Source organism: Dromiciops gliroides, chromosome 1 (assembly GCF_019393635.1).
Source record: "Dromiciops gliroides isolate mDroGli1 chromosome 1, mDroGli1.pri, whole genome shotgun sequence".
Classification (NCBI taxonomy): Eukaryota; Metazoa; Chordata; class Mammalia; order Microbiotheria; family Microbiotheriidae; genus Dromiciops; species Dromiciops gliroides.
Genome location: NC_057861.1, coordinates 331,091,664 through 331,119,383, shown reverse-complemented (window position 1 = coordinate 331,119,383; position 27,720 = coordinate 331,091,664).

Genomic DNA, 27,720 nt, shown 5'->3' with positions numbered 1-27,720 from the left:
ATCAGCAAAGTAGAAGATAGAGCCATACCTACCAGGACCTGACAGTTGAATGATAGAGTAAAGGCAGATCAAAACAAAACAAAACAAAACAAAACAAAAACTACCTGCTTAAACTTTATAGACACATACACATAAACCTAGAACATTATCCACAATCGGTCAGGTAAGTGGCCTAGTGTATAGAAATGTGAGCCTGGAGTCAGGAAGACCTGAGATAAAATCTAGTCTCAGATATTTACTAGTTGTGTGATCCTGGGCAAATCACCCAACTTCTGTTTGCCTTAATCCACTGGAGAAGGAAATGGCAGACCACTCAAATATCTTTGCCAAGAAAAGCCAATGGGTAGTACAATGGTCCATGGGGTCATGAAGAGTTGGACACAACTGAGTGACGAAGCAACACCAAATCATCAATAATATAGGAATTGTTTAGGCCTATTACAAAAGCAAAATCTTCAGAATACCTAAGTGGAGAAAATGGACAGATAACAAGGAAGGGAAACTTTTCATAGGGGATTTTCTTGGTGAAAAAAGGTAGAAAGGTTCACTGATTGACCATTCACCAATTGGAAAGAGCTACAGGTGAATGGAGAATAGGTACAGTAAATGGTTGCTTAGATAGAAATAAATAGGACTGGTACCAGGCAACCCCGTAGCTTAATTCCACCGTTACTTCCTATATCTAACTTTCTCTGATCTCACTTGTTTGTAGTGGGTTCTTCCTATTCAAATTATCCCTCTATTATTTATCTCTTTCTATAACATATCCTCTATAGAATGTAAACTTCTTGAATGGAGGAAGTTTTTTGTTTTGTTTTGTTTTTCATCTTTTTATGGCTTTGGGATCCTTAGTATATGACATAGCACTTTGTATATAATAGGCTTAATTCTTAATTCAGGCTTCCAGTCAAAACTTGGGCACTTTGTGCACTGTTGGTATGTAGAAAAAAGATGTGACTACAGATTAGTGAATGGAATGTTGAGAGCATTTTGTGTAACTGAATAAAGAGTAGGGGTTGGTAGCAGAGCTGCTTCTTCTTTTTTTGTGAGGCAATAGGGGTTAAGTAACTTGCCCAGGGTTACACAGCTAGTAAGTGTCAAGGATCTGAGGCTGGATTTGAACTCAGGTCCTCCTGAATCCAGGGCCAGTGCTCTATCCACTGTGCCACCTAGCTGCCCCTGTAGCAGAGCTTTTGGGGAGAGAGTCACATGTGGTTTGAGAAACTTTTGGAGAGAGACTCATGTATAGACCAAAATACTCTGGGGAGGAAAGAAAGATACAGCAAGCTTCAGACACATATAATGAGCCAACTTCTCAACATATCCCTAACTGCTAGCTTGACTCTCCAGAGACTTTGGAGCCTTTCTCTTGGGTGGGATTGGGCCTTCTCTCTTGGTTTAAGCTGTGATCTAATTTTACTCCCAGTTAAAGAACTCATTCATGCTTATGTATTATTTGGTAAATTCTAATTATTATGAATTCTCTAATTTCTGTCTGCTACTTAGCTTGGATAAATGGATTTACCCACTACTGTTTGGGATGGTATTTTATATAACCAGTGTTTAATAGGAGTGAGCAAAACTGGCAAGTGTAAGTTATGGTCAACCCTCATCCTTAAAAGCAAGCAGGTAAACAAATTTCTCTCTTAATCACTAAACATAAGACCCTTATACTGGAAATATTGGGAGGGCGCAGGAAAAGAGATATAATTCTTATTTAATAACTTCCAGGGACTAAAGAAAAGAACACCTTCCTTGAGTTACTCACGCATTCTGTTTGTCCCTCTACTCTAGCTTGTTTAAGAATAGACAGAGCTCCTGGATCCCCTTCTGTCAACAGATGTTAGTTGAGTCCCAGACATATCTATACCAATATATCCATATCTAAACATATGGGAAACTCATGTGAAAACATATACATATCTTATAAATATTTGTTGGATTTAATAGAATATTTCCTCCTTGTCATTTCACCATTATGGTTTCCTTCTCAAAGTTCATGAAGACTTTTAAAAAATCTTTTTTTATGGGAACAAATGAATTATACTATAAAATATGCAATAAATTAATAAGATATCTCCCCCTTCCAATAATTGTCTTGAAACATCCTTTACTATGATGTTTTTTACTTCAAAAAGGTTATATTATAAGACTTCCTTACCTAACATCCCCTAACATATTAGTTATCTTGTATAGAAGGATTCATAGGAATGAGACAGAAGAAAAATAATAATTAATAATAGGAGCAGTAGTGGAGATGGTGTTAGTATTGGTTGTGATAGTAATAGCAGTGTAGTAGTGGTGATGGTAGTGGTGGTGGTGAAGGAGGGCAAGGAGGAGGAAGAGGAAGAAGGGTCTTTTTAAACTATGTTGCCTTGAAGGGAAGCACAATTTGGATAAAACAAAACAAAACAAAATAAACAGTGGACTTAAAATAAAGAGAAACTGATGTTAGAACTAAACACTGATTTAGATATTTACTATGTGTATGATCTCAGGCAAGTTATTTTATCTCACTGAATCGCAATGTTTTCATCTGTAAAATAGTTATATTAATATTTGCCACTGGGTGTTTTTGAGAGGTGTTTTAAAGTGCTATAGAAATTAATTTTTTTTAGACTGGACACTAATATAACCCTATTATAACCTCTAGAATCACTTGAGTTTTCCTTAATATCCATACTATGAAATCAACGTAGATTAACAATACCTATTGTCCAGACTGATCTGCAGTTAGTTAGCTAACTGATCAACTTTGTTTTTCAGCTGATACATTTTGGATGGACTCTGAGAAATGATAGTGAACTAAGCCCAAAATTCAATTGGAATAGAAGAATGAGCTAGTTTGCCTTTAGTAATATGTGTCTTAATGCCCCCAATCTTCCTCCTGGAAAACAAAGTATTTCCAAATAAAAAAAAAAAAAAGTAAAACCAATATCCTGCCAGTAATGCTGCTTTGGTAAGTCAGGAAATACCAGTGTCTCCTTAGAGTTCACATTGATCATCATCCAAAAAGCAATGCAGAGATGCTTGCTGGGCACAAGCAGGCCATAACATGTTATTATCCAGATGTTGTGCAAGAACAATTTTTGAAAGGTCATAGATAAGAGTGATATAAAATTTCAAAAGAAGGTCACCCAATCATGAGAAAGCCTTCACTGGTATCCATACAATAAAACAAAAACAAAAACAAAAACAAAAACAAAAAACTAGAAGCTCAACATTATGTCTATCTGAAGGATGATAGGATGCAACAAGTATAACAAAAGATAAGGTAGTTTGTGATCAATATCACTGGAAGGAGTGGCCATGTCGATGATATCACAGATCTTTTGAAGTATAAAATCAGTCATTGAAATATCTAGATACTTAAATGTGTGTCATTGATTTGGAAAGTCTCTCTCCTTTTCTAGATAATTGCATACCTATTCATACCTACCCACACATACATATTTGCATACATACATGTATGTGTACTTATGCCTCTTTGTATACACATATAAATATACATATATTCATGTGGCTGTGTGCATGCATGTATGTGTATAAATATGTAGTATGTGTACACATATTCTATAGTATTTACGATGAACAGAAAATAGAGAACATTTCTGACTGCCTAAATAGGACCACCTACAAGCAATTATTAAATTGTGTTCATACAAAGGCAGTGGGATGTATTTGCTAATGGTAAGAATTAAATGAAATTCTGTTAATATAATAATGAGGATTGTTGAGAATTAGCTAACACATAAATAACAGTTTAAGATTTGTAAAGCATTTTACATATATATGTATATTGTGTGAATATATGTATATATTTATGTGTGCATGTATGTGTATATTTGTATGTATGTGTGTATATGAGTATATGTGTATGTGGGTGTATACATACATATATGTTTATGTTAGTCAATAATAATTTATTAATCACCTATTATGTGCCAAAAGTGGTGTTAAATGCTAAGGTAACAAGGAAAGGCAAAAAACAGTTGGCCTTCAAGAAGGTCAAAATCTAATGGAGGAGACAACCTTTAAACAACTTATATTCCAACATGACATATATACAAGATAAAGTAAAAACAATTAACAGAGAGATTAATACTACAGGTATTTGGGAAAGGATTCTTGTTTCATCCTTTTATCTGGGAGAGATACATACACATACCTACGTATGCATGTAGGTAGGTATGTGTGTAGGTACGCATATGTGTATATATGTATGCATGCATACATGCGTATATACATACATATATAAACTATCTTTTAAGCTTGAGGTAATCAGAATACACATATAAATTTGATAATAGAATTAGATTCAGGAGTAAACTAGATTCAAATCCTGTATCCAGCTCTTACTTGCTGTGTGACCATAGGCAAGTCACTTAACCTTACTTACCACCAATTCCTTTATCTATACAAAAACGAATACAATGGAAAATAACACCTATAATAATCTTCTCAGAGGGTAAATATAATAATAATGGAACTCCATTCTATTTCCTAATTTTTTTTAAAGAAGGCAGCATAACAAATCTTTTTGTCTACATTTCTATCTTCAGAGAAATAGTTATTTTGGAGGGTAGGATTCTGTTCAAGAGCCTATCTTGGAAGCAACCAAGCTTGAAGAGATGAAGTAATATAGTTAGAATTATAATAGAAAAGAAGTTTCTATTACTGAATTTCTAAGTTGTGTAACTTATAAATTGACATAATAATTGCATCATTAAAAATCTTCCTCAATGACATCCACAGTCATATGAAAGATATCAGAGTTACTGTACACATTGGAGAAAAAGGATGGAAGAATAAAAATGATGAATCTCTATTGTCCATACTATGACAAAATCTGCTGCACATACCAAGTTATCCCTTTAATATATGCTGCAAATGGACAATGACCTTTGCCCAAATTAGATTCTTGCTTCAGCTTCAGGACTGATTAGCTATGGGAAATTTGGGGCAAGTTGCATTACCTTGCTGGGACTCACTTTTTCAAGTATATAATGAAAGTATTGGACCACTTTTAGCTCTAACATCTGGTAATTCTCCATGTAATTCCCACGATGTAAGCTCCTTGAAAGAAGGTTTCTTTTTCATTTTTATCTTTCTATGTCCAGCGACTAAAATAGTATTTAGCACGTAGTAGTTAGTTGAGTTTTTTTAATTCCCCATTGGGTTGAATTGAATGATTATAATTTTAACAGTAACTTCTAGGAAAATAAATAAATAGTTTCAGGACATTTCTGTAAAGTAGAGAAATGAATTCAAACTCCACTTAATGATGATGCCATTTGAAATCATGCCCCTGACATCTCAGTGATGCAGAGCCCTATAGTATCATGTTTCTGCACTGCAATTCAGTACTTCTATAAACTCCATAAGAAATGAATTGATGACTTGATGAGTCAATTGCTCAGATATTTATTGCATCCCTCCTGCACACCCAGCCTATATGAGCCACCTTAGAAATAACAAAGGAAGATGCAATATTTCCTTTCAAAAAGTTTACACAAGATGAACAAAAACATAGCACATATTTTGAGAACACCCCAGCAAAGATGAACAAATGCAAGATACTGAGACAGTGGACAAAGAATTATTAATGCTATCATATGTCAGATGGGAGGAATAAACGATATGGTATATTCTTTGAGATTAATTTAAAAATGAGAAGTCATATGAGAATTAGAGAAATTTAGACCTGGAAAAGACATTACAAATCATGTAGTTTAAGACCCTTATTTTTTGGAAGAAGAAGCTAAGTCCCAAGGAGATTAAGTAACTGAATCTAAATCAGAGAACCAGTTAAAGCTAGACCAGGATTAGAACTCAAGTTGCTTGACTCCCAATCCTGTGCTCTTTGTACTACAGTGATATTAAGTTTAAAATGTCCTGAGATCTATTAAGCTCATAGTGTTATTTCTCTGATCTGCTTCTTTTAGGTATATTGCAATTCAAATGACTAGTGAGAGTTGTATACACCTAGTTTATTGCACTGAATGGATAATGTGGACAAGTCTGTGGTACAGCAACAGCCTTATTACTCGTCTCTGATTTAGAGGGTTTTACATTCTAGGCAGCATGCTTTATTGCAATCTGACAGTAGATACAATACAATGCAACTGTGAGCTTTGGGTATGTATTTGTTGATTTCACAAGGAAACCCCACGCAAAACAGCTGAACGCTCTCGGGCATTATGCCTTTAAGTTAAACTTTATTGAAATAAAATGGGGAAAGCACAATGTGGTTTGCATTCTACAGAAGCCCATGTTCAATAAGGACTGAGTTTTGATCGATTGATACAGTGTCATATTTGACTAAAGAGGTGGGGAAGTTGCTACTGTCGCTTTGTGCTGGATGGCAGCAGAATGCACTATTGATTTTATATGTTGGATGGGTTGTCAGTGTATAGTGCATTGTTGATTTTGACTTTTATAGCCAACATGTTTCCTTTAATTGGATCATTTGTAAAAGAGAGGAGGGGACCTGTTCTCCTCTGACAGTGACTGATTACAATCATTTCATGTTTGTCAATATTTGATAAACCCACCGTTACCCAACAACATGGCTGCCTACGGCATCTTTATGCATTTGTGAGTTAAGGCTTCTTTTCTTCAAATTTGCCCCAGGATCACTAATAACTTGAGTAAAAGATGTTATATAGCTCTGTTCATTCATTCATTAATTCATTCATTCCAACCACATTCATTCATTCATTCATTCACTCACTCACTCATTCATTCCACCAACCAGACAACCAGTTATTTACTTATCTTTTCAGTATATACGACAAATACTAGCTGGTATTGACACCTGTTTTATTTATAAGTAAATCAGTTACCTCCACCTTTTTCTCCTTCACCCATTATTCTTCCTTTCCCACCTTCATAGCTCTCTTCTAGCTCTCATAAGATTTAGTGTATTCCAATCAAGTGCAATGCACCTGTTTTCTCTTAAATTCCAGCTGTCACATCTTTAAGACTTGGGGTGGGGGAGGAGGAACAATGCTCCTATAACCCTTCATTGTCCTTGACTATGTCTGCTAACTCTGATTAAGATTATTGTTACAGCAATCCTAATTGTTCTGAATGGGGGAGGGGAAATGTTGTGTATGACTTTTCTTCCAAGGAGGGAGTAGGTCCCTGGAAAGAACATTTCCATGTGCACACCTAGCACTGTTATAAATGACTTGAAGGGAATGCACATTGGTATTTTAATTGTGTCTTTGATGCTTGCTTCACAGATGGTTGATAATTTCATCTTGATGTACTAAACAGTTCTTTGTCCTCCTCTTGGAAGAAGAGATGAATTTACTAGTCAGTTGCTATCTCTGTTCTCTCCTATTTAGCAAAGGAAAAAACATACATAAATGTGTGTGTGGGTATATACATATGTATATATGTGTGTGTGCATTTTGTATACATATAAGTCAATTAAGGCTATCTATGAAAATATGACATCTTTGGCTTTAAAAGAAAATGACAGCTTCAAAATTTAGAAGTATTTACTAAAAACAATATTGGACCCATGTCAGAGTATGATCTTGGATAAGTCATTGCCATTTACCTCAGACTACTCACCTATAGAATGAAAGGTTAGGTTCCTTTCTATGACTCTGTGATTCTAGGCTAAGGGCATTTCAGACCCATCCCTTGCATTATCTCCTCTAAAGCAATACCAAATAATTCTGGGATATAAGCCCCCTACCAGGTGTGGGAGGGGAAGAAGCTTGGGAGAACTGGTGAATTTGTACATCAGGACAGATGTAACTGAGCTCTCTGCTATCATTATTCTTTTGTTCATGAATGATCATCATAGTACCCTCTTTTCTTTGCACCAAAAAAAAAGTTATGTTTTTTTTTCTTTTTCTTTTTTTTTTTTTTTAGTGAGGCAATTGGGGTTAAGTGACTTGCCCAGGGTCACACAGCTAATAAGTGTTAAGTGTCTGAGGCCGGATTTGAACTCAGGTACTCCTGACTCCAGGTCCGGTGCTTTATCTGCTGTGCCACCTAGCTGCCCCAAGAGTTACGTTTCTTTGAGAACTTTCTCTATCCATGCTAAGAATGAGAAGCAGAGGCTAGATCCTTATATTTTCATATGTCTAAAAGCATCTATTCTAATATATCATTGTGGGTGTTGGTGTCTAGTAACTTCCACTGAGATCTCATTCCCTAGCGGGGAAAAGATCAATACCAATGGTATTGATCAGAAAACTTGGAAAATATATTTATGTTATATTTCATATAAGATAAAATTACCATTATGGAAATATTAAATATATGTATATTGCTTTGTGTTTATTTTTAATTTGAAGATAATGCAAAGGAGAATATTATTTCTAATAAATGTTTGAAAATAAAGTTGAAATATACATAATTTGGCATATATCATAATTAAAGACACTTTTGAGTTGTACACAGTAAAAGAGAGGACTTTCTAAAGAAAATCTAAAGAAAGTTAGTCTAATAGGACTACTGAACAATCAAATGTTTAAAATATAATAATGCCTTACACTACTCAAACATGAAAGCTGGAAGAGACAGGTTGATGCAACTTCCTCCTTTTTCAAATATATATATAAATATATATATATATATATATACATATATATATATATATATATATATATATATATATATATATATATATATATATATATATACTGGGGCTCATTGAAGATAAATTACTTAACCAAGGTCACAAAGCTAAGAGGAATTTCTATCTACATACTGTTAACAATGTAATTGTTTTTTTTTTTTAAATGACTATGCTACTTGGAGACCCTGACTAGGGGGAAAAACCCTTGGGAGAGAATAAGAAACTCTCTCCAGCCTTCTGGAGCTAGTGGTGAGGATTTTTTTTTACCTTCTTCCTTCTGCCTTTTAAGGGTCTCAAGTCATTTTTATTCATTTCCACAGCAGGTGTGAAATAGTAGGCTGTCATCTGCCTTTTTGTAGTGCTGCGGGCCAAAATTATAAATGGGTTGACATTAATGGCAGACCAAAATTTAGTGTTGTATTGGTAGTTGGTATTGAAAATGTTTTGATATGACAGATGAAATACCTGCCGCTGAAACCTTAGTTAGACTGTAGCTGGCTACATCTGGCAGGAATTTTTTTTAAAAAATGCCTTGCTGTTGGTATCCAGTTTTTATGGCATTTCTTCATCCCTTATGCTCCAGTCTTCTTTCTTTTTTAAAAATCTGTTTCTCCTTCTCCTCTTTGCTCTTTACTTTTAAAATTTGCAGAAGGATTAAATGCTGATAAGAAGTATGAAATTGCAAGACACATGTAACCCCCCCCAACACACACAACCCCCAGCACTTCTAACCTACCCCAACCCTTTCTCTGTTGAAAGGGAGGACAGGTGAGAGACATTCTGAAATTTTACGATTTAGCAGTAATGTCTATGGCATCCTCAGGGGGAATGTGGACCCTAAAGCATCCCATACTACCTTACTCTCAAGGCACCCTGCCTTCTAAACCCTGCCCTAGCATCCTTTCCTGAACCTTTGTTTGCAAGTGATGCTTATTTCTATTATTCAATGAGCCATGGTTTTGTCAGTATGGAAAATTGCTCAGCCATGGCGGTTTGTTAATAACATGCTTAATAATAGAATTTATATAAAGCTTTAAGGATTGGAAAGAACTTTATATATGTTATTTCATTTGATTCTCACAATGACCATCCTGAAGGTGCTATTATTAACCTCATTTTATGAGTGAGGAAACTCACACTGAGAGAGGATAAGTTATTTGCCTGGAATCACAAAAGTAGTAAATGTCTGAGGCTGGATTTAAACTCAGGTCTTCCTCACTCCAAGTCCAGGATTCAACACACTGTGCTTCTTGGTTGCCTATTATTACCCATTTACAACTAGGTAAATGGCCTTCAAAAGTTAAAGGCCACTGGTTCTTATAGTTAACATCCCAGGACCAATATACTAATGAACCTTGGATAACTTGAACAGATTGGTCTGTTCACAACAACCAGGGCCCTAGTGAAAAACCTTTCCAGCTTAGTAGGACCTTCTTTTTTTTTTTTTTCTTTTTTTTTTTTTTTTAGTGAGGCAATTGGGGTTAAGTGACTTGCCCAGGGTCACACAGCTAGTAAGTGTTAAGTGTCTGAGGCCGGATTTGAACTCAGGTACTCCTGACTCCAGGGCCGGTGCTCTATCCACTGCGCCACCTAGCTGCCCCTTAGTAGGACCTTCTTGAGGTTGGACTGAGTTGGCAGAGCCTTCAAGGTCAACTTCATGACATGAGATATTATTGGAGCTGGAATAAAATAGAAGATGCACAGGTTTATCTGGTTAAATAGGGCATCTTCCCCTCCTTTGTGCCAAGGGCCACTTTGGATATCTTAGGAAGCCTGTGGGCCTCTTCTCAATAAAATGTTTTTAAATGCAAAAAATAAAATGTATATTATCATGAAGGAAACCAATTATAAATAAATATGGTTATAAACTTTAAAATAAAAACAAGTTAATATACTACTAGTAAAGAACACCTTGGTTAAAATTAAGATCCAGGACAGCAATGAAGGGGAAAAGAAGGGGAGAAAATGTTGTAGAAAGAGAAGGTTATATGTGGAAGAACAAGTTCAGGGTGGCTCCACTGACCTCATCAGCTCTTAGTTTCCTTTCATTGAATCTGTTGCATTCACTTGGTAGTGCAATTCCCAGGACAGAATTCCTCTAGAAATATATGCTTAATAAATGCTGCTGTCATAGAGGAAAAGAATCTGGTATGGTTGTATGAAAGACCATGTAGTAGACATCTTATTCTATGAGTTCACTATGTTCTACAAAGGTCTTTTCATTTATCCTTCAATGATATTTTGAAACTTAAGGAGACTATGGTTATAAATTATATAAATAATTTAATCATTCAATTAGTATTAGTTGAAGACTTATTAGGTATTAATGTTCTGGTGGGTGCAAAATAAAGACATGTCCCAGGCTAATGCAACTGAATTTGACATGGGTGTAGGACTAACAACTCATAGGGACTAATAATAATTCTGAAATTGAGAAAGCTTTTACCTTTTGTAAAATTCCTACATATGCCTTGAGATAAATCACCCAAGTATTTAATGAATCAGGGCAAGGGAAGAACAAAAGATACAGCCAGGAATACCCCCATGCAGAGAGACAAGGATACAACAAATGTTTTTGATGGAAGAGGAGAGGAAAAAGCTTACTGCATCTAGTATCTATTCCTTTTATTCCTTCATTCACTACTTACTTTTGTTATCACATTCAGCTGAGGTGGTCTGAAGGAAAGAAAACTCAGAAAAGGAAACTCATTACACTCCCCTCTAATTTGCTTCTGTTCCATAAGATGAATAGAAACTTAAAAAAGAACCATTGACTTATTAGCATATGTCCTGAGTTTGAATTTCTAATTGTAGAGGATGGAAAGATAATCAGACATTATTGCTTATTTCCTTACATTTAGCAATAAATGCCCTCTAAATGAATGATAATATTAATACCACCACCAGTATATGACTAGGCACCACACTACTAAAAAATGGTGGTAAAAGCCAACACATAGCTAATAGGGTTGATTGAATAACACAGAACAGATGGCCTTAAACTGAGGTAATAGTGAGGGTTCTAAAATATGGTTGCTTCCAGTGTTTGCCTTTGGCCTGTGCTAATTCTTTAAGAGGCATTATCTCCCATGTCTATGAAGAACAGACAATAGTAAAATTTTGGCAACAGTAGTGTATTTACAGTATGTATTCTTTGGCAGTAGTATTATTTGAAACTGTATACTTTTGACAGAGGGAGGGGGAAAGAGAGAGAGAGAAAGAGAGAGAGAGATCAACAAATATATGTATACGGTTTATCTTCTCCATATTTATAAAAAAATTATTCTTAAATATGATATGACTTTGAAGTTTTAGGTACCCTGATTAACCAGGGTAAAAACAACTGAGCTCAGGGACAATATTTCTGAACTTGTGATTAGTCTTTGGGGCAATTGGACTTTGGAGCACATTTGACATCTTCAACAGCCTTAGAAATAAGTGGTTTTTATCTGTATGGGAGGTCTATACTTGACAATTTCTCCCAATTGGCTTAAGGATGATACCTTGGGAAGTGAATATTATGTTAGAGTAGGTGGTCTGCCCCATGCAGGTGCTAATTATTATCCTGAGAATGACCTTGAAAAATCTACCATTTCCCTAGTATTGAGGGGAAGAAGAGAGCCTGCCCAGTAAGGCTTCTTGAAAAATTAGAAAGGAGCTAATATACTTCAATCTTAATACCCAATTTAAAATAATTACAATACACTTCACGTATGATTCCCCTAACACCTGCATTACTTCTCTGGTCATGTAAAGAATCATCTAGAAATTTATTTGGTGATAGATATGGGAAGGTAGATTGCTAAGGGGAGAGAGATTGTAGGCAGGGCAACTTATTGGGAGGCTGTTATGTTAGTACAGATGACAAGTGATAATGGCCATGACAATTGAGAGCAAAGGAAGGACACAGGAGATTTCATGGAGACTAAAAAAAAAGACATGGAAGCTAAAAATATTGGAGTCTGAATCTAGTTACTGGAAAGGTGATGGTCACTTTGACAAAAATAAGAAGTTAAAAAGAATGGCATGGGTGGGGGAGAACTGGGATAACAAATTTTTGTTTGTTGAATGTGATGCACTTATAGGCTTTCCACGTAGAGATGTTCAGAAAGCACATGGGAACACAAGCCTGTAGTGTGTGACTGTTACTCCAGAGAATCTTTCGAACCCTTTTTCTTTACCTGCTTGTTCAGCACCTTGGGGAAAAATCAACAGAGGCCAGACACACTCAGAGAAGACAGTTTGGTACTTAAAATAGAGGGCAAGTTTGGGTTTATGGCCTTAAGGAGAGAAGATACTTTTAACAAGGGAATTGGGAGCTTTCTCTCTTCCTTAGGCTGCTTGTAATTGCCTTGTGGAGAAAGCTCTCACAGAGCTCTCTGTAAATGGTCTCTTGAGGGCATAAAGCTGGTTTGGGACATCTTTGGATTTAGAAGGAGCCTTGGGAAGAATGTGAAGTTGAAAGGAACCCAGGGCTATGACCAAAATAACATGCTAAAACAATTTTAACTGAGTAATTAAAGGAACCTTGGTTTATTTTTAAAGGTGAAATAATGCATCTCAAGTTTCTCTCATAAAGTCATGAGATTCCTTAGATGCAAAGAAACCTTCAGATATTTTATCTGTCCATGTACTTCCAGGTCAAAGAACACCAAAATGATGCCTGGCAAATGGGCATCTTTGGAGAAACCAAGTAATTAGTGATTAATATTTATATTTGCTATTTTAGTTGAGTATATTTTTATAAGGGATGAATATTTTTGGCTGGAAGCATATAATAAACTCTCTTTGACTCAGTTATTTATGCTTATGGGAAGTACCTCACTGTTTGAACTATACACTGCCATAAATATGACCTCACTATTTTATTTTTTTCTTTTTATTACAAACTTTTATTATGAATAGTAACATATCACTATTTGAAGAACCTGAGTTTTTTTCTTGCTTTCTCAGTGAGACGGAGGGAAGAAATCAGTTCTTCATTTGAAAATAAATTATAATTTGAACATGAGAGGATATTATATGAAAACAAGAACTTCTATTAATGCCATTTATTTTTTAAAGTATCTATTAAAGTTAACACAATACTATTAAAGCTAGGATGCTTGTTTATGTGCCCTTCCCACCTTTTGTCAGTTTTCTTCTCTGTATTTTTAATATTTAATTGATATGTTTTTCTTTTTCTTTTTCAAATCAGTATCACTACTGGATAAAAAGTTTTAACAGTCGGTTAGAGATAATGGAGAGACGCCAGTTTTTCTTTAAGGACCACCCTTTTGGGGAGGAGACCAACGGCATGAGCTACGCATGGCCAGTCGGCCTGCTAGCACTCCACTTCTGGGGTGCGAGCTTAAAAGGCAAGGAGAGACTGGAAGTGGGAGCTTTTTCCTGCTCTGCTGGTCTCCTGACTGCGCTGCACAGACAGACCCTGACTGGAGTTCGACTTGGCCCCGGCTCGCAGTTAACAGCAGCACGTGCTTGACACGGTCTCTCTCTCTCTCCCCAAAGGTGGCCTTGGGTTTTGGTGAGTTTTATACGGAATATAAACTAAGCTTAGACTTAAGACGATTTGTTTTGTATTTCTACTTTCCTTTCCCTCTAATCAAAATCACCTTGTAACTACCATACAATAAAAGCTCTAACTAGAATACCAGAAGCTTCTTCCATTTACTAGTCTGGGAGATAAATTAAGGGAAAGGTTAAAGAGGGGAGATTTATGATCTAATATCCAATTTTAAATCTCACACTACCAACTACTTTGGTCCCACAAATAGAAATACTCTGTAGAGTCAAGCAAAACAAGTCAACATATTGAATATATGTATGTGTACACATATATGTGTGGATGTGTGTGTATATATATATATATATATATATATATATATATATATATATATATATATATACATACATACAAACATACATATACATACATCTTTCTTATGAGACCTGCAGAGATGGTAGAGTAAAGGGAAGTACTAGATACCATTTCTCCTTCACAAAACTTTTATTTGTTACAGTGGAGTGGTGGAAAACATCATAGCGTCCACTTTTTCGAGTAAGATTTCAAGGGGAAAAGGCTGAATACAAATGCAAGTATATACAAACGAAAAGCTATCACAGAGAGGAGGATGCTATTTCTGTATATTTCAACAATCATATGCATATGCATATATGTATATATACATGATTTATGTATCATTTAAATGATTATATGTATAAGATCATTAAATAATATACTAATATACATTATGTATGATCATATGTGTGTTTTTGTGTTGTTAATTTGCCTAATTCTTTCAGTTCTGTATACTGTGCTAGATTTCTGGCTACCGTTGAGAAACTCATTCATGCTAATTTATTAGTAGAAATTAATTTGTTATTTTTTCTCAGAGAATGGCTATTGTAACTACAAAATTCAAGTAATGATGCCATAAGCCAAAGTCACAGAATCAAAGGATAACAGAACCTTAAACATGATCTATTCCAATCTTCTCATTTTACAGATGAGGAAAATTAAGCCCCTGTGAATGAAAGGATTTACTAACACCAAGCCTACCTTGGTAGAAATAGGACTAGAAATGAAATCTCTCAGTCTAGTGCTTTTCCCACCATATCATGCTATTCCTTTAACTTTTATCTAAAAAATTTTAAGTGGAGCCAAGATGGAAGAGAAAAGGCAATGACTTTCCTGAACTCTCCTGAGACCCCTCCAAATACCTCCAAATAATGCCATAAGACAATTCCTGGAGCATCAGAATGCACAAAAGGACAGGGTAAAATCATTTTCCAGTGAAGATGGCTTAGACGGTTGGCAGGGAGGGTCTTCTGTGCCAGGGTGGGAGTGAAGCATGGCCCAGCATGGGCCACTACAGTGCAGATCCAGGGCCAGCACAGAACAGGTCCCAGCCCCAGTTAAACATGCCTTGGGAGCCTTTGAATCAGCAGTAGCAGCAACTGCTTCTGGAACTCAGGCCGCAGATGGTAAGGGGTTGAACAGTCTGCCAAAAGGAGATTACAGAGTTCTCGTTGCTGACGCTGGGGCAGGAGTCTGTTGTTTTGCCCATACTTGTATCCAAGTCACAGTCTTGGGTCATGGTCCTGGACAGGGGAGGAGAACAAGCATAGAAGAGCTTGCAACCATAGTGGAGCAGGCTTCATAGCTCCAGGGCAGAAGGGCAGGCTGTGGTTGCTTGAAGACCAGAGCCCAGGCTGGGAAAGCAGTAAACATACCTCTCCTTGAATCATAACACCTAGGAGGAACTAAGGACTTACAAACTCCTAGAGGTGTCTTGGAGGATAGCTGCATGAACCCCCTAAAGCATGGGACAGTGCACCCTCCACCCTGGAAGCAGTGCCCCACTTTAACAAAGAGATTAAAGTCAAGAAATATACTGGGAAACTGAGCAAACAGAAAAAAAAAATGCTGACCCTAGAAAGTTTCTATGGTGACAAGGAAGATCAAAATAGACCCTCAGAAGAAAATAACAATGTCAAAGCTCCCACATCCAATGCTTCCAAGAAAAATATAAATTGGTCTCAAGCCATGGAAGTGCTAAAAAAGGACTTTTAAGATAAAGTAAGAGAGGTAGAGGAAAAAATGGAAAGAAATGAGAGTGATCCAAGAAAATCACCAAAAAAAAAAAAAAAAAAGTCAACAGCTTAAAAAGCCAAATTGGCCACGTGGAAAAGGAGGTACAAAAGTTCTCTGAAGAAAATCACTCCTTAAAATTAGGATTGAGCAAATGGAAGCTAATGACTTTATGAGAAATCAAGACACAATAAAGAAAATACAAAAGAATGAAAAAATAGAAGGCAATTTGAACTATCTCCTGGGACAAACAACTAACCTAGAAAATAGATCCAGGAGAGTTTTTTCTTGTTTTGTTTTGTTCTGTTTTTTGGTGAGGCAATTGGGGTTAAGTGACTTGCCCAGGGTCACACAGCTAGTAAGTGTCAAGTGTCTGAGGCTGGATTTGAACTCAGATCCTCCTGAATCTAGGGCTGGTGCTTTATCCACTTGGCAACCTAGCTGTCCCCAGGAGAGATAATTTGAAAAGTATTGGCCTACCTGAAAGCCATGATCAAAATATTACTGGACATCATCTTCCAAGAAATTGTCAGGGAAAATTGTCCTGATATTCTAGAATAAGAAATTTTAGACTATAGAAAATTATTGTTGAGGATGAACTTTCATTTTTTGATTTTTTTAAATCAAACTATACTCTGTTTTCAAATAAAGTTCTAACTTTTCTCCCTGCACCTCTCCATCCACTACTGAAAAGCAAGAAAAAACAAATCTCTTCGTATAAACATGTATCATCAAGGAAAACTTTTTTTATTAATTATTCAGGAAAAAAAACTCAAGCTATTCTCAAGTCCATTACTTGTCTACAAGAAATTAGGCAACATGTCTTATCATGTGTACTATGGAATTATGACTAATGATTTTGTGGTCAGAGCTTCAGAGTTTTTCAGATTTGATTATCTTTACAATATTTTCCTAATTTTATAAGTTGTTCTTTTGGTTCTGTTCATGTTGTTCTGTATCAGATCCTACAAATCTTCCCAGGGCGTCATCATTTCTTCCAGCACAATGCTATCCCATCAATTGGATGTTTACTCCTATTTTTGTAAATCTGAGTATTATTCATAAATACAATGGAAATGATACCTTTATCAGAGGAATTAACTAGAAAGATTTTTTTTACAGGGTGATTTCTTATGGAGCTCCTTATACCATACCATGTATATACAGCTAATTTCTCCAAGGATAGAGGTATCCATGTAATTCTATGGTGCACCAGCTAAGTAGAAAAACCCACACCATCTAGTGGTGGGGTGGCAGATAGTGCTACAATTCTTTCCCAGGGTGTGCAAAAAAGAAGTTCCAATAGAAACTAAACTTACTCCAAATAACTGCTCTTTCCTGTTCTCCACAGTGAGATATTTTGAGCAAGAGGGGAAAAAAGCTTCTTGTGGTTATTATTTCTCAGTCTTCTTCACTGGTTCATACTAAACTGCTAAAAAATTGAAGGAAAGAGTGGTAATCAAGAAGTCTCCTGGGTGATGATGAGCTTTGAGGGTTACAACAAAATGCATGTTCCCAAGGAGGAGACAAAGAGATTTAATGAGGACTTGGATGTTCTGTTGAATGAATGGAATCAGGCTACTTCAGACAATAATGAGGGGGAAGTTTGTGAATTAAATGCTCTCCCAAACTCCCTTTTAATCTTTCATTTCCTAGCTTCCTTTTATAAAAGGGTTCCATAGACCTAATCCATAGAAGGCATAGCTTTCTGGAAAATCAACTTCTCCTGGGACTTGACAAGGGGAAATTTTGCTCTCAATAGAGGTATTCCTTCTTGCTATATAATTACACTAATTCATCTCTAAACTGTGTTTTGAGTTAATAAACCCTTAACCTTCTTAATTCCTGAGCCATCATGTTCACTGGACTACATCCTGAAACTACCTTTCCTTCTCCAACTGATGCCAATATACCACAGTACCTTGGTACCAATACCTACCCTCTCTTCCCCCTTCTTCTCTATTACATACTGCATATCATTGGTGTCTGTTTTCTCTGGTTCATATACAAGGATACTTCTAAAGGAATTGGTTATAATCAGAATCAATGTCTATTTCTTCATCCTTTTCCAACTTTTTGTTAATGATAACTTGTTTTATTAAGTCAAGTTGGTAATTTTAAATTATAGACCATATCTTTTTATTGTTTTCTTTTTAGTTCTTTATATTAAATTTTTAATCATCATTCTAACCAGTCAGTGGATAGACTGTACACAAAGAGCTTATTTAGGAATGACTTTCACATCAAGAAAGTAATCCACATTACTAATTAGGAAAAAAAATAAATTCCTTGTCTGTAAACTTCACAAAAATGAAATTAATTATATTGCAGTTAGTGCTTACATTTCCAGTACCTCCTTATTCTCCCTTCAAAGAAATTAATTTATGTCATTTGACATAAGGCTTCAGTTTAGTCTATAAGCTTTGACTTCTCTGATTTTATAAAAACCCACTATCAAATTTATTTATCACCATCGTTCCTAATACCTTTCTTTGCTTTAAAGTCATTCAGCATGAAGTCATAAGCATTTGATTTGGTACAGCCAAATATTGCCTTAATGATTCTTCTCCAACATGATATCCCTTCATTCTTATGCTAAAATAACACAAAACTCCTCCAATCATGTAACAACAGCAATGAAAATATTCACTGACCCATTAATATCAAATGAGGCATAAAAACAAGGAGACATATGTTCAACAAAGATGTTTGTCACTATCATGGAGGAGGTCCAGCTCAAAGTTCAAGTCAAAGAGGAATTCTCCATGGATGGTGAGATCCTCCAGATGCCCCCTTTTTTGGATGGCATGGAGCCAATCACATCAAGGCCTGGAATATTTTTGGCCTCCTAAAGTAGATATGTAATGACTCAAAGAGTTTAGCCTAACTCTTCTCCCAGGAAAATTCAAGTGGATGAAGGCTATTTATTATTCAATAAGATACAGACTAAAGTAAAGGCTATATAATATACACATTCACACAAAGATGTGCATGTTAGCTATGTAATATATATGTACAAATATGTGTGTATATATGTATGCATATGTATATATTTGTATGTATATATGTGTGTATGTGTATGTGAGGGCCAAAATTTGATATACGGAGCATTAATTGGGTGACTAGCCTAAATATCGGGGTCCTGGTGGCCCCTCCCAAATGAGTCAGGTAAAAACTGCAATAATAATTTTTCACAAATAATTTTTACCATATATATATATATATATATTTTACATCATGTATACAGACCAATGCAATAAGCTATAACTGAGCAGGAGACAGAAAATGGGCTCAATTACCCAATTACTTTTGTGAAATTCAATAACTCTTTCAGTGACAGCAAGCTTCTCCTTGAAACAGAGGCGTATGTATTTAACACCAATATTCTTCTACTGATGTAATATGTTTGAAAGTCCCAAAATCATACTTTCATTGAAGAAAATAATTTGGGCATTAACCAAATGGCAATGGAGAAGTTAAATATGTCCATGAGCAAGCTACAGCATATTAAAAACTTAAGAGGGGCAGCTAGGTGGAGCAGGGGATGAAGCACCAGCCCTGGATTCAGAAGGACCTGAGTTCAAACCCGGCCTCAGACACTTGACACTTACTAGCTGTGTGACCTTGGGCAAGTTACTTAACCCTCATTGCCCCACCCCACCCCCCAAAAAAAACTGAAAAAAAGGAAAGAAAAAAAAACAACTTAAGAACAGGGAATTATTCAGCAAAAATTCTATAAAGATTTGGAGGGAGGAATCATCAGATTTGGGGGAGAGGGAAGTAGACTTTTTTACATGATAGTGGTCATGTAAAATGTTTTTAATCTCTGAACCATCATGTTTTCTGGTCTCTGAGAATTGCTACATTCTAAATCTAATTACCTTTCCCTCTTCAGCTGGTGCCAGTTTTCCTCAGCACCCTGGCACCAAAACCTTCCCTCTCTTCTCCCTTCTTCTCTGTTGCATACTGTATACAATAAGTGTATGTTTTCTCTGGTTCATATACAAGGTGACTTCTTAATAGTAAAAATCAGAATAAAAGTCTACTTCTTCATCCTTTTCCTATTTTTTTTGTTATTGATAACTTGTCTTATTAAGTCAGGTTGAAGGTTTTTTATTTTCTACCATATCTTTTTATTGTCTTATATTTTATAGCTTTAATCTTCTTAATGGAGCCTGAATGATCCATTAGTATTTGTGCTATGTCAAAAGAAAAAAAGAAGGGGGGCAATCCCATAGAGTGGATGTCCTGTGGCAAATTTATGTAAGTATAAGACTGAGTTACCCTGCACTGGCAAACATAGATGAGGTGTCATCTATAGCATGGCTTCTTAAATTTTTTCTACTTATGACCCCTTTATGCCTGAGAAACTTTTTATGTGATCCCGGGTATATAGGCATATCAAATAGGTATACAGAACCTTTTACTGTTGCCAAATTTTTGTGACCCCCACATTCAGTTACACTACCCCATATGTGGTCATGACACACAGTTAAAATTTTGATCTATAGGATCAAAGGGTATCTATATCTGTATCTATCTATATCTATATCTACATCTACATTTATTTATCTATCATCTATCTAATCACAGATCCATTAGCATTCTGGAATATAGGAGTATTCATGGTGCAAAAGAGTTGGGAAAAACAGAAATAAAGAATTGTGGAGTACACATAAAAGCCCCTATCTGCTGTAGATTGAGTGGCACTTAAGCTAATTTATGGATTTCCCTATATAAGGTTTCTAGTAGATGAACTCAAATTAAATGCAATGATCAATTTTCATCACAGAAGATAGATATATCTCTGTACCTAATAGAGAGGTAGCTGCCTGTGGGTGTAGAAGTTTGCATACATTGTCAAAGGTCATGCCTCTATCCTCTCGTGTGGGGTGTGGGGGCAGGGGAGGCTTCTCTTTCTTGGCTAGAAAAGCAGTATTTTTAATAAGAAGTCAGGAAAAAAAGAAATACATTTGACTCCTGTCTTAGACAAGTGTCTATTTGTTGTATAACTTTGGCGTGCTACTGAACCTATCTTCTTCCTCATCTATAAAGTGGTAATAATTATGACACCTACTTCACAGGGCTGTTGTGAGCATCAATAGAATGTCTTTGCAAACTGTAAAGTTCTACATAAATGTTTCTTAATACATATTACTTGAGCCAGTTCTGTGTGTATATATGTGTAAATGTAAATGGCTTTAGTGTAAAAAATATATTTTTTTAATTAAAAGCTTCCCTTTCCCTCCCCCTCCCCCTCCCCCAACAATATTCATCTCTAAGGGCCTAGAATATCTTGTTTCTTCAGAGCCTCAAAGTGAAAATGACATCTTCTTCAGCCATCTCCCCACTTGTCTCTGGCTACCAACCTCTGTTCTGTATTGATTTGGAATCCGTTCACCTGGTTGCTATGACAAGAATCATTTGATGATTCTATAACTATAGACTTATTCTTACCCAATAAGAAAGACTTCCATTAGGTTGATTGATGTTCTTTGAGTGCTGTAACCACACCTTCCTAATTAATCATATAACTAATAATTCATGTTCCTCATCAAAGAGAAAATGGGGAAATGTAGACATCCTAAACAAACAGTTGCAGTTTTTCTTATCACTTAGAAAAATAATGCCAACCACATGCCTAGTTCACTAACAAAATTGTCATCACCAAGTTTATAAATCATTATTCTTCAGGAACTTCAGGTGGGTATCATATAGATATATTTTAATGCCTTACTGATTATTTTACATCATTTTCAATTCTCAATGTCATGTTCCCCACCAAACACTTCCATGCGACAAAGAGAAATAGTCAAACAAAATAAGCTAACCTATCAACCATGCAGGAAACAGTCTATCACCTCTCTATTGAAAGAAAGAAATATTATTCATTATATTCATCTGAATTCTCTTTTTTTAGCATTCTTTTACTCTAGATAATTACATTTCTAATGTAAATACATAGGAGGAAACCTAAAGGTACAATACAAATAAGTCATTAATAGAAGTAAAAAAAATAGAAGTGGGGGACTATGGGTGTGAAATGTTGCATATAAGAACAGATTTTTTCAATATGTTGGTTAGTTTTAAATTTTTTTTTCTTTTTATTATTTTTTAAGAAATTATTAGGGGGCAGCTAGATGGTGCAGTGGATAAAGCACCAGCCCTGGATTCAGGAGGACCTGAGTTCAAATCCTGACTCAGACACTTGACACTTACTAGCTGTGTGACCCTGGGCAAGTCACCTAACCCTCACTGTCCCACAAACAACAAACAAAATACTCTCTGAGAGGAGGAGAGATTCATTGAAATTATGGAAAAAAAACAACACAAACACACACACACACACACATATATATGTGTGTGTGTGAGTGTGTGTATGTGATGAAAGAGAAAGAAAGAAAAAGGAAGGAAGGAAGGAAGGAATGAAGGAAGGAAGGAAAGGAGGGAGGCAGGCAAGCAGGTAGGAATGTACATGTGTGTGTTTGTATGTGTGTGTGCGCGCGCATGTGTGTTCTCTATTTAAACAGTCCATGGCTCATGACAAACCATTCACTTTCTGGGTCTTAATGATCAGTTCCAATACAATATACAATCTTATGGTTTCTCAGTTTTATATGGATTTTTCTTTTTTCCCTAACTAGTTGATAAACATCCAGCTTACATTCTTCTTTTTCTCCTTTCCCTTGATGTCTACTATAGTGTGTGAGACACATAGAAGGCAATCAATAGATATTTATTGATTGATTACTAATATTAAATAAAATATATCCAATTATATGTGAGAATTTTAGTTTACTGTCAAAACTAAAACATACAATTCAATGAAAAGATATAAATAAGGGATTCAAGATAGAAAATTATTGCTATTTCCACAAAACTCATTCCTGTTCCTTTTCTTCCAATAGTGTTTGCCAGAGTAGATGGTAGCAGGAAAGAAACACAGAAACCAAAGACAAATTAATCAATCTAAAGCCATGGAATAAATGCAATAAGTGGAAATCAAAGTGGGATAAATTTAAAATACACTTGGGTTCAAAAATCCCACTGTATGCATGTAGGAAAAAGACGTGGCTGATCTACAGTTCATGTCTAAAAGGCCTGGGGCCTGCAATTTCATAGTCAATAATAGTACATAGTAAACAAAAAAAGTTTACTTTATCTCAGAGTGTATTAACAAAAGAAAGGGAGGGTCCATCACAAGGATTTTTTAAATCAAATTATTATAGTCTGTCGTGTTCATACTATTGTGCTCTATTCTAGGCACCACCATTTAGGAAGGACATTCACAAGGGCTACCTTTACAAGTGGCTACCTCCGGGGGCAGCTAGGTGGCGCAGTAGATAGAGTACCAGCCCTAGAGTCAGGAGTACCTGAGTTCAAATCTGGCCTCAGACACTTGACACATACTAGCTATGTGACCCTGGGCAAGTCACTTAACTCCAATTGCCTCACTGAAACAAAATAAAACAAAAACAAATGGCTACCTCCATGGGCTCCATTCCTCAATCAATATGGCCTAGCCCTTTGCTAAAATGACTTCATGCTTATTTTTGTGTATTTTACATCCTTACGTTTTCATAGCATCTCCCTGGTAGAAAGTGAAACTCTTAAATGAAAGGACTTTCAATTTTTGCTTGGAATCACTAATACAGTGCTTGCCTCATGGGAGGTTCTTAATAAATATTTTTTTGATTGATTGTCAGAAAAAGGCTGAAAGAAACCATAATCTCTGTCTTCAAACATTTGAAGAAATGTCATATGAAAGAGGGATTAGATTAGTTTTGTTTGATCTTGTAGGTTATAAGCAGGAGAAAAGTGAGGGAGAAGAAAAGTAGCATTTCTTTTTTGTTCACTGTGAGGGAAAAGTTCCTAACATTTGGAAAAGTAACATTTGCCTTGGGAGTGAGTTCCCAATATTTGCAGATCTTTAAATGTAGACTGGATAATATTTTTTTAATGAGGCAATTGGGATTAAGTGATTTGCCCAGGGTCACACAGATAGTAAGTGTCAAGTGTCTGAGGTTGGATTTGAACTCACGTCCTGAATCCAGGGCCTGTGCTCTATCCACTGTGCCACCTAGATGCCTCCAAGGATAATCACTGCTAAAGGATCTTTTATTGTTTTACTTGTGGCTCTGTTTGGACAGAAGTTGAACTAGTTGACCTCTAAATGTTCTACCAACTCTGAGATTCTATGATTCTATGTATTAGAGATATGAAAAGAAAGCATTCCTTCTAACGAGATTTCTATGCCTATGTAAGTCAACCTCTCTGGGGAAAGGATGGAGTTCTTGAGACATTTAAAAGTGGACTACAGGACAGCTAGGTGGTGCAGTGGATAGAGTGCTGACCCTGGAGTCAGGAAGACCTGAGTTCAAATCCAGCCTCAGACACTTAACACTTACTAGCTGTGTGACCCTGGGCAAGTCACAACCCCAATTGCCTCACTTAAAAAAAAACCAACCAAACAAACAAAAAACGTGGACTACAAAAACAGGAGGGAAAGATACTTTGGGGAACAATTCTCTGCCAGGAGGTAAGGGATGGAAAAACTGACTTAATGGAGCTTTTCATTCTCCCAAATTCTGTGTGTGTGTGTGTGTGTGTGTGTGTGTGTGTGTGTGTGTGTGTGTGTGTATTCCTAGAAAGAAGATACCTTTTATAATTTTTTTAACAACTGTACAATCATAATATATTAATGTTATTATTCTATAAATTTAACACAACTCTCTCTTCCTTAGGTAGCAGACTCCCATTTTGGTTTCTATTGAATTAAATAGATTTAGAAACAGAATTTAGAAATAAAAACGATTCCAAAGTAACTTAAAACAAAACAAAAAAGTACTTAGCTTTGAATTTGCCACATATCAGACAAGCAAAGTTCCACCTTCCTTCCAAAGCCCAGAGACTCCCAAACAAAGGCTAGATTAGTTTGTGTTGGGATTGATCATGGGATATTTTAAAAATGCTCCTGGAGAGGCACCAAAATGCACTTGGATATAGAACTAGCATTTGTGCTGGGTTTTTAGAAATTCATGATTCAGAGCAGCGTAAGAGAGATTGTACAGAGAGAAGTTTAATGATAGAGCTCACAAAGTAGGGCATGAGGATAGGTAGATCAAAACATGACTGGAAGGATGACAGAGTTGTTTTTTCATCACATTAAACAAACCAAAAACCTCAGGGGGAAAAAAAAAAACCTGCAACAGCTTTCAATTAGCTACCTGATAATAGAATAGAGTAGCCTCACAGGACAAAAGCCTCATGTATTCATCTCTGAGAATGTACATGCTTGAGTCTTTACTCAGCATTCTATCTCCAAACCACTTGATTGCCTGGTGTGTGCAAAACAACTGACAGGCTTGAGATTTGAGACCCCTACCCACTGACCTTCAATGACTTCTTCAGAGCCCAGCCAGACCATCTTGGTGTAACTAGTTCTGCCAAGCCATGCAATACTTGGAGGGAGGTGGTAGTAGTGGAACAGAAGGTACTACAGACAAGATTGAAGATGTATTCTATTCTCAGAAATACAAGGTAAAATGGAAAAGAATGCTGGCATAAAGGAAAAGTAAGGGGAAACTCAAGTAAGAGAGGGGCAGTCCCTGTCTTCTTGGCGTTGACTGAAAGAAGCAGCCTAGTTAGCCAAACCCCATAATACCCACCACAGAAATGCTAAAGACAACTAGCAGCCTAGTATCAAAGTATTCTGTTTTGCAGGAAAATACAAAGAAGAATGAAGAGGAAGACCACTGTTGACTAACTGTGAATACAAGAGGGAGGGTGAAAGATCAAAAGATCAAGAAAGCAAGCTTGAATAAAAACTTGGCACATGTGCAGAAAACTTAAAAGAATAAATACATACATTTGAACGTATAAAAATATAATGTATAATACATGATATACCATAAATATAACATAATTTTATATACAATATATAGTATTATTACATGTGATGTTTGCACATATATGCATGTATACCTATTCACATGCATGTATGTGTGCATGCCTGCATATGCAAGTATTGGCCATGATGCGGTCACTCTCACAATTACCAGAAGAACAGGTTAATCTAAGTTATTAAAATATTACTAGATATGCCCCTTTGTGTTTTAGGATTAACCCTGAAGGACAGAGGGTATGTGTGTGTGTGTGTGGGGGGGTATTTTATAATGTTATATCTCATAAGCCTCCTACTGGTGTGCTTCTCTCTCTGATTATCTCAGTAGTACAGTGGATAGAGAATGCTGGACGTGGAGTCAGGAAAACCTAAATTTAAATCCTGCTTCAAACAGTTACCAGCTGTGGGAGTATGGGCTTAACTTCTGTCTCAGTTTCCTCCTTTTTAAAATTTGGACAGTTATAAATTATACTGTTCCTCTAGGAGCCAAAATCCTATCTTCTAGAGGAAGTCTTTCCTAATCTTTCTTAATTCTAGGGTTGTCCCTCTATTATTTCCTATTTATCCTGTATATAAGTTGTTTAATATAGATACCTATATAGATAGCAAGATTATATATACATGGCCATATGTGTGTGTGTGTGTATATATTTATTTATTTATTTATTTATTTATTCATTTATTTATTGTCTCCCACACTTAATTGTGAGCTTCTAGAGAGCAGGGGCTATCTTTTGCACTCCTTTTTATCCCCAGAATTTAGCATGGTACTTGGAACATAGTATATAGGTAATAATGCTTATTGACTAACCTACCTTCCAGGGTTGTTGTAAGTATGAAATGAAATATTTTTAAAGAGTTATGTAAACTTTAAAGTGGTATATAAATGCTATCATTATTGTTGTTATTATCAGTCAGACCAAATTAGCTTTTAGAACATGGTATTTTAGAAAGATAATGTAATAAGAATAGTAGGTATAAAAAAATCCTCACCAAAAAAAAAAAAAACAAACTACGACATACTATACTGTATATATAGAGTCCAAGGAAAGTGGGTTCAAGGTTAGAGGGCATATCTCCTGGTTGCTGAAATTCTTTCCCTTCCCTTAATACTATACATATTAATTACTCTTAGGCATAGTTTAGTTTTTCTACTGGTAGTGTTAAAGGGTCTTAAAACTGCCTATCTTCAGTTCAACCTATCTAGGTTGCTTCCACACCCAATGCAGACATTGCCTCTAGCTGTAGCTGTCCCAATGATGCTTCCAGGATTCTAAAGAAAAGGCCAAATACTCTGACCCTAAACAATTTACAAGTGCCTCCTCTGGCTCAGGAGGTGGGGGGTGAACTGACACCACAACTCAAATCTAAGCTCTTCCCACATAAGTAATTCCTTCTCATGGAAAGAATTGCTACAATGCCTATCTTCTCTGTTGGTGGACACTTTGATCCCTAAGTTCCAATATTGGCTCATTATTATGTACAAAAACCAGAGAACAGGAAAAAAAAATCTCTTTGAACCTATGAATTGGTCCAACCTTCTTGGAAAGTAATTCAGAACTATAATCAAGTTACTTTTTGTTTGTTTGTTTGTTTTGTTTTGGTTTGGTTTTTTGGTGAGGC